At 35.3% G+C, this 7,906-nt stretch overlaps 1 long non-coding RNA gene across 1 annotated transcript; it reads left to right on the plus strand.

The window, feature by feature from the left end:
- Positions 1-822: 822 nt before the first annotated feature.
- LOC136791812 (uncharacterized) lies at positions 823-7,377 on the plus strand. Its single transcript, XR_010834607.1, has 3 exons — positions 823-961; positions 5,085-5,190; positions 7,073-7,377. It is a non-coding gene; the product is annotated as an uncharacterized lncRNA (long non-coding RNA).
- The last annotated feature ends 529 nt before the right edge of the window (positions 7,378-7,906 follow it).

The raw sequence follows: 7,906 nt of genomic DNA on the forward strand, positions 1-7,906 counted from the left end.
GGAAAAGAGTTGGAGTTTGTATATAAATTTTGGAGCAATCTGTATCCATGCTGGGTGTTACAGACCTTTACAGAGATTTGGTTTTAAATATTCAGATGTAGTTTCTAGTTCATTGCTTTAGACTGCCCTTTCTGACCTCTTATTTTGATTATATGAGAACCATAGTATATCCTTCTATGATATATTAGATTATATATTAGACTAATTTTTTTTTGTTCAAAGCCTTGTGGACATTAAGAAGTAAATATATACAGTTTATGTTTTTAAAACACCTTTTCAGAATACTGTAAACTGCCTTTTTTTTTATTCCTTAAATAGTAATAGATAGTTCGGCTTAATTATTATATGTGGTTGCTTACTGAGAACTCTTCAGCACTGCAAGTAAGTTAACAGTTCAGAACTGTTACATGCATAAATACATGAGGAAAAATTAATCACAAGTGCCAAACCTCTGGGAATTTTACAAAGCATTGTCCTAGTCACAATGTGAGTATGTGTTCTTATTTATACTGCACAAATTGTACTTGAAAACAGCTTCAGCGGTAACAAAACACTTGCCAATGTTTGTTTTCAAATTATGTCTGTTGGAACAATTTGCATGTAAGGATCTTAAATTATTCAGTAATAAACGCCAAACATAACATTCTAGCAGATGACAACTGATATCACATTGTTGTTATTAAGATTTATCACATTGTTTTTATTAAGATTTAAATACCATTTTTGTTAGATATTTTTGTGAAGTAACAGTATTCTCAAATCCAATCTTTGATTTGCAGTTCCCATAAGGAATCCTTAAAGCATTTTACAAACTGTGTAGCACATAATACGATTTTAAAAGGAAAAAAAGAAGGAAAATATGCCTGGCTGCAGTTGGTGAGAGTTGAGGATGTGTCAATGGCAAAGTGCAACACAACTGTACAAGAACTGAAATTGGAGGGACAATGGTGTATTACTAAAGGTAATACATATTCTCTTTCTTTCAGTTTTAGTACCTGTTGCTCCTCTCTATATTTTTTTACTTCTGTAGAAGACCTGTTTCTAATTTGTAGGATTCATTGGTACTGTTAAGGAGGTGGCAGCTCTTCCTTCAGTGTTGTTATAAGGGCTAAGCTTTGCATGTCTGCAGGGGAGAGCAGGACAAGTTTAAGGAATAGAAATGCATAAATACTTGCTAAATACTTAGAAGCTACTTGTGGCTCAGAAATGTCATGAGCTGAAAATAGGTAGAGGGTGAGAAAGTGTTAGGAGAATGTGCCATATATTCTTGCCCTATTATTCTTTAGGTGCTCTTAGACATTGCAGCAATCAGGTTAATCAGTTAGATGGACCTTTGGCCTGGCTTCTCAGTATAAATTGTGACTCATTTATCTTGAAACATGAAATTAAGCCATATATTTAAGCTTCTTCATTGTTAGGCTTTCTACATTGACGCCCAAAGGAACTCTTCAACAATATAGCACATCCAGTATAATCCTGTTTGGGACAGCAGTATAGCAGATGCTTTTAAACTGGAAAAATAAAAAATAAAAAAGTATGGGAAATAGCATTATGAAAGCTGAAGCACAACACAGACTGTGTATTCTAATTACTCAGGTTCTTTTTTCTCAAATTCCTTGCGTGCCGGAGGCTGTGAACTGTACACAGTTTTAAGTTTGGGGTCACAGGGGAACTTGACTATTCTGTAACCCAGTGATCAAATTATCACTCTGTGGTTTGCTGACTTGCCACTATCTCTGTTGTTCCAGCCACTGTTATAATTTCAGGAATGTAGGGTTTAGTGCATATGCTTTGAAGTTATTAGTATATGCAAAAATACATACTTGAACAAGCAAACGCTATGTTGCACAAGTATGAACTTCCTTTCATCTGAACTGTGATGTGGTCCCAAAATGTTCAGTTTAACAAGGTTTCACTGTAACCCAAACATCCATTGTAAATTTGTCTGCATTAAATTAAAAACAAAAAGAACAACATGACAAAGATATTTGTAAGCATTCACAAACAGGGTCAGACCAAGCAACAGATCTGATTCAGTATTTCGGAAAAAATGAACGATGATCAACCCCAAAAGCAGGTATCAGGCAATATTTCAGAGGAGAGAAAGAGGGAAAAAATGAGTAGAGAATAAGAAATAAAAGGAAGTATTTAAATCCTAAAAAAAAAAAATTAAAGAAAGGTTGACAGGATCTTCAAGGAGGAGATTTTACCAAAGTTCCAGCGTTGTGCTTTTTGACATTTACAATTGTAGTTCAGGTTTCTTCATATGTATGAATGTTAAATCACTTCTTGATTTCACTTTTATATTGCCAACTTCACATCAAATATTATTGAGTTCATTGCTGCTCTTGTGGCATGAGCATCACTACCTGTATGTTTTGTCTTGTCTAGATCTACCATATTCCCACCGATCAAGGTGACCAGAAGTGAAACCTTACCATTAAGTTGTGTATATGGTTGTGTAAATTTGAGTCATTGTATAAATTTAGGTGCATGTATAATATGTAGTATGACTGTAAATGTGACATAGAACGTTGACTTTTTTTATTTTCCTATATATTTTCACCCTACAGGTTGTCATTACACCCTGTAGGTTATCGTAACATATTCCTTAGCTGATAGAGCACTGCAGCTGACTGAATTCTATTGATCGTGTTCTGGATCTGCATAAAAGCAACACCAAAGAGAGATTACACTGGGCAATCTAAAGTATCCCAGGGCAAAGACTGTTTTTTTGGTTTGTTTTCAAATGTAGAGCAAGCCAAAAATCAATCTGTCAAATTAATAGTAAGGTGCTAGTTAGAGAAACAAACTCCTGCTTGTGTCAATATATCTACTGTAGTTTCCATTAAATACTGTTGCAATTTCTTTCTTTCTTCACTAGATGACACATATTTGACTGAAAAGTAGTTGCAATAATGTGAAGTTTTTCTGGAAAGTCATGAATACCTTATGTGAGTGGAAATGCGTTCAGTTGCCTGTTGCTCCACAGCCATTAATCTGATGAATAAAGCATTCACACATGGGTTCACTCAGAGAGTTAACATCTGATTTTACATGGAAATATTTGAAAGGAAAAGTGCAGCATTGCCTGAAGCCTGTTTAGAAAGATTTTAGAGATTTATTTAATGTAGTTTCTTGCCTTGGTTCCTGTTGTCTACTTAGAAAAGAATGCTGTTTTGAAATGTAAAATGAAATAAGGGGAAACAACTCAATGTTTCTACCAGAGGGCGGGGAAATCCCTTGCCTCAAACACATACAAAAACTGTCTTTTTTTCATTGCTCACCTGTTGTTCTGCTATTTCATTATCATCTACATTAAATCAGATTATTTTCCACCTCTACACTGGTGCTTTGAAGATAAAATACGGGGACAGGAATTACCTTCATTTATCAAAGTGAAATAGCATCATCTTTTGTACTGGGATAATATTTATGTCAATAATTCATTAAAAAAATAAATTAGTAATTACTATTTTTCTCTGTGGATTCATGTTTGAGGCAGGAGCTACCAGTAAGCTGAATATCTTAAGTTACAGGGTGATACTGAATATCACCTTGAACATGGATTTAGAATGGTTTTAGGTTCCTGGTGATCTCAGGAAGTCTTCAGACATAAACTGTGTCCCTGTTTGCTGCCTCTCTTATTGCTTCTGAATGTGTTGGCTATGGGATGCTGTTACTTAAGAGTTGGACAGAAGGTGAAATAGGTGGGACGTGTATTAATTAGCTGAATACATTGGATGCTCAGTAAGATTGTAAGTACACAGCTTTCTGACAGTTATCCCTGTTTTCTTATTATAATATACTGGATGTGGATGATTAGAGTAATGCTTGGGTGGAATTATGCTTGCTTCTTCCTATAGTGTTTATTAAGGACATTGAAGAGACTTAAGACTTGATGCAAACTCTCGTGCAACCAGAAGTTGCATTGTTATTACAACAAATATTACATGTTGGGTTTATATTGTGTCCTTGGCTTTAAAAAACAAGACCACTTGTGCCACTTTTAAATACTTGTGTTCATCAGATTGCTCTTTAAGATACTGTATTTTAGAATCTTTTCTGACTTGAATCGGAAAATTGTCTTAAGCTTGTTTTGATAGAAAGGGCTACATTAAAACAGCTGTTCTATGTCTCGTGTCTTTGGTCTGAGATCTGACACTCGTTTATTTCTTAGTGAATCCAATTTGTTAATAGTTGTACATACAAAGTGTTGTTTGTTTGTTTTCTTGTTGTTTAGTGGAATTTGCTGACTTTTACAGATTTTCTAACTACAAGTGGTTGTGGACTGTACTCAAATGGCAGCTGAGTGTCCTTAGATGATAAACATGTAATGTTCATATTCTGTTGCATATGGGGGGTTGCCCATAGAGACCAGCTGTCCCATGTGTTTGCAGAGAAAGCCAGGACTCTTTAGATGGCTCATGACCGAAAAAACAGAGACAAAGGAAAGAAAATGAGAAAGTTTTATTTTCTTTTAGCTGCCGCCATAGACAGCGAACACTGACTAGGCACAAAAGCCTCAGCAGCTTCAGAAACCACTTGGAATGTTTGGCTGTGACTTGTCTTCTAAGCAGCTTCCCTAAGAAGGCTTCCTTCTCTTGCCAAATCTTCGTGTATTCAAACAAAGCTTGTTTCAGAGCAGGCTTTGTCTTCATTTAGCTTGATTGTTAATTTTGGAAGATTATAAAAAGGTACAGATATAGGCTGTGCAAGAAAGGGGCTTTGTTGGCCTGCTGAAGAGTGAAAAATAAAGCCACACTGAGTAAGAGTGGAGAGTAAAATAAAGCCGAAACAAAACAGTGTGGCGAGGAGATCTTTAGCTCTGAGCTGCAGTCGCATGCTATAGTGCAATCTTTCATATGATGCTGTTTCCAGGAGCCAGTTTTTCAAAATGGACCACCATTGCATTGAGGTGAGATTACTCTTACTCTGTTTCTTTACCTGGTGTCTGAGAAATGTGCAATAGGAAGGCGTGCTCAGGGTGTGGTTTTCAAATGGGATGTTGACATCTACCAGTTGCTTGTGATAACTTTCATCTATATTTCTTTGATTTATAAAAGAAAGCATTCTGTTCACAGATTGCATCCTGTTCTATTATGAAATTGATTTAACTTAAACTTGACTTTCCAGAAGAAGTTGAATGCTCTTGAATGGCTAAAAATAATGTATTGAAGAGCATTTTGAGTAAGTAAATTCTTTAATGTCTTAATGTATAACCTCTAGAACAATAGAGGCATATATGTCCTAGAGTTAATACGTGGATGTGTGTGGCAGATGCAAGGCCTGCATATGGATGTTCAAATCCACATCAAGGCTTGTAGCAGCTCAGCATGCTACAGCAATTGAGAGTGGCTGTTTGCAGAGCTCTGGCCAGCATTAGCAAAAAATAAATAAATAAATTTAAAAAATAAAAATAAAAAAGCTGGCTTCGCATTCCATAGTGGTGGTGTAAGTCAGCCTCTGTAAACCTTCCTTCATGTGGGTGCACATCATTCTTCAAGCACATCCTTGCTTTAGACTAACAGTGACTCACATGGATAATGTGTTAATCTGACAGCTAATCTTGCTAAAAGATGGATTAACTATTCTGTACACATGACAGAATATCTAGGAGGAGGCATGATTTTGCTTTTCAAATACTCTATTTTCTATCAGTGGAGTCCTTTTACTCAAGGGGACCATCTGCTCATCAAAAATGGGCTATCTTTACTACTGCGTCTTGAAGAAAGACGATTCCTTATGGCCATATAACCTCAGAAAACTTCTAGAGTTTTTTCTTTCTCCCTGATAATTCTTCTTGACATTTTCATATCATCAAAGTTAACTATCTTGCCCGTGAAGCTATTGAGGATGCAAAAACATCTGTGAACCATGCTAACTAAACATGAAGTGTTTAGTTAAACACTTCCCAAGTCAGCATTAGCAGTCACTGTTTTGTTTCTGTTTTTTTGTTCCCTGCCTCCCCAGGGGAAAAAAAACTGCATGAGTCCTTAAGCAGAGGATGGGTTTCTGATTAAGTGAAATGACACCTTCTAATTATTAGCTTTGTCTGTAACAAAATGTGAAAGTAATTAAATCTTATTTTTAGAAGAGACTAACTTCTGCAATGTATTGTCACTATGAGCTCTGAAGTAACTTGACAAGAGCTTCACAAAACACATTGTAAAATAGAAATGAGGTGAAGGTCGTTCCACCTGCTGTGAAGGTACTAAAACTAGCCTTGTTGGCCTAACTGAAATCCACAAAAAAGTAGCTTAGGACAGAAAGTTGTAAACAATACTGAGGCACAGTGCATACATTTTATTCTTAGAACCAGTGGTATAGGTAAATTGTCAAGCAATAATGGAATTTAAAATATTTAATTGATAACCAAAGAGTCGTTTTCAAGAGTAAGATTATGAATGCCATCCTCTGCAGTTATTGAAAAGAAGCAAAAGTTCCCAAAATGTTATCATATCAGTTATAAAACTCAAAAGCATAAAAAAGCCAAACAAACAAAAAAATACATGGAGTATTGGAGATAGATATTGCAATATTTTTTGTTTATTTATTGCAATACCTGTTTCAGTTACAGCAATTTCTGAAGCAAAAAGAAATCCCAAATTGAATTTTCCCGTTATTTTTTCCCAGTAAATGCTGCAGTGTATTGTTAAATATTTTGCCTTACAGAGGCTTTCTTGCACAAGGCTGCATACATCCATGTGTTGGGAAATTTGCTTATGTATTCACTGCCAAGCAGGGTTGTACTACTTCAATAGTGATCAGATATTAGTTTGACCATGCGTGGAAACGTGCAGTAAATCAGTGATGAATTTTTCCATATGTCTTGCATAAAATCCAAAAGTGGTTATCTAATGTAAGCCAGAACAGCAGAAAACAAATTCTAATGTCATATATTAAAGAAAGGCCTCAGCACAGGTAATAAATAAATAAAGTGAAATGTTGACCTTAATAAAATAAATTGCTGTAACTGTTTTAGTTAAGTAGATTCTTTTATTTGACTAATGAATTTCTTGAAATAAGAGATGCTCTTGTTACACCTAATTATGTACCATCTTTGCTCCAGGGTGTAGAAGCTGCAGATACGTGATTCAGTCTGTGGGCCGCCAGGCACCCAAAGGTATGCTGCCCAGTTAAATTGGATTTCTTAACTTTTCACATGTGACCCAAGTCATGAAGCAGGAGCTGAAATAAGTGCTTTCAAACACCCGAGCTGTAAGGAGAGATCTCTGAACTTGATTGTGTTATTTTAAATATATCTGTCACCATTGTAAATGATACCAAAAGTCCCAATCACCTAAGTTGACCCTAGTTTTGATTTATCTAGCTGTTTTTAAAGACATACACAAGTTAGACTATGTGCCAAATATTTAGGATATATACTTGAAAGCATTCTGTGGAGGAAACTGGCAACTCTCTTCCTGTGGCTAGTTTCAGTACAGAACTGACTTTTTGTTTCCTCACTGCTCGCTCCTTTATTTATCTTTATACACAGAGAGAAAGAAATGGATCTCTTGACTTTACGCAGTATCTAGATGTATTAGGTTGTATTGTGTGTGTGATTACGGATTAAAATAATAAATAGCTCACATGAATTTATTGAGCATCTTTTGGACAGGACAGCCTTTAAAAGCATTTTAATCTTACTTTTAATTATTTGGGCAGAATATGATAATTAATATTTAAATAGAGCACAGAGACATCTATGATTTTTGTACAATATAACTTGGAGCACATCTCAGCATCTGGATAAGCTAAATTTAATATAATTCATCTGCAGACTGCTTTCCCTTGCATTAAAAAAAAATGTGCAAAAATTACCAGGTATCTCTGTCTTATGACTGAAAAAAGAAATTAAAGTATCTGACAAGGGTTATTATCAGTCATTTAGGAAATTTTT

The sequence above is a fragment of the Anser cygnoides genome, chromosome 12, assembly GCF_040182565.1.
Source record: "Anser cygnoides isolate HZ-2024a breed goose chromosome 12, Taihu_goose_T2T_genome, whole genome shotgun sequence".
In the NCBI taxonomy this organism is placed as follows: domain Eukaryota; kingdom Metazoa; phylum Chordata; class Aves; order Anseriformes; family Anatidae; genus Anser; species Anser cygnoides.